We start from the raw sequence: 289 nt of genomic DNA on the forward strand, positions 1-289 counted from the left end.
TGTTAAGTACATGTTTAGGTAAAATTCCTAAAGTCCTAAAACATTTAAATAATAGGGGAAAAAAGCAGTAATTGGGAAAGTATGGTTTTGAGGGAAAATTGAACCAAGAAGACTGCAAAGACCTTGTGCTTGCCATAAAAAAAGAGGCAAAAGATAATACAAAAAAAGAGAGAAGCTTGGGCTGAGTGCGGCTGAATGTTGGCTTAAACAAGCTTGTGCAAGAAAAAACGGAATAGAACTAAAACAACTAAAAACAGAAGCAATGCGTCAAAACCAAAATCCACAATCA

The sequence above is a fragment of the Cynoglossus semilaevis genome, chromosome W (assembly GCF_000523025.1).
Source record: "Cynoglossus semilaevis isolate Cse_v1.0 chromosome W, Cse_v1.0, whole genome shotgun sequence".
Classification (NCBI taxonomy): Eukaryota; Metazoa; Chordata; class Actinopteri; order Pleuronectiformes; family Cynoglossidae; genus Cynoglossus; species Cynoglossus semilaevis.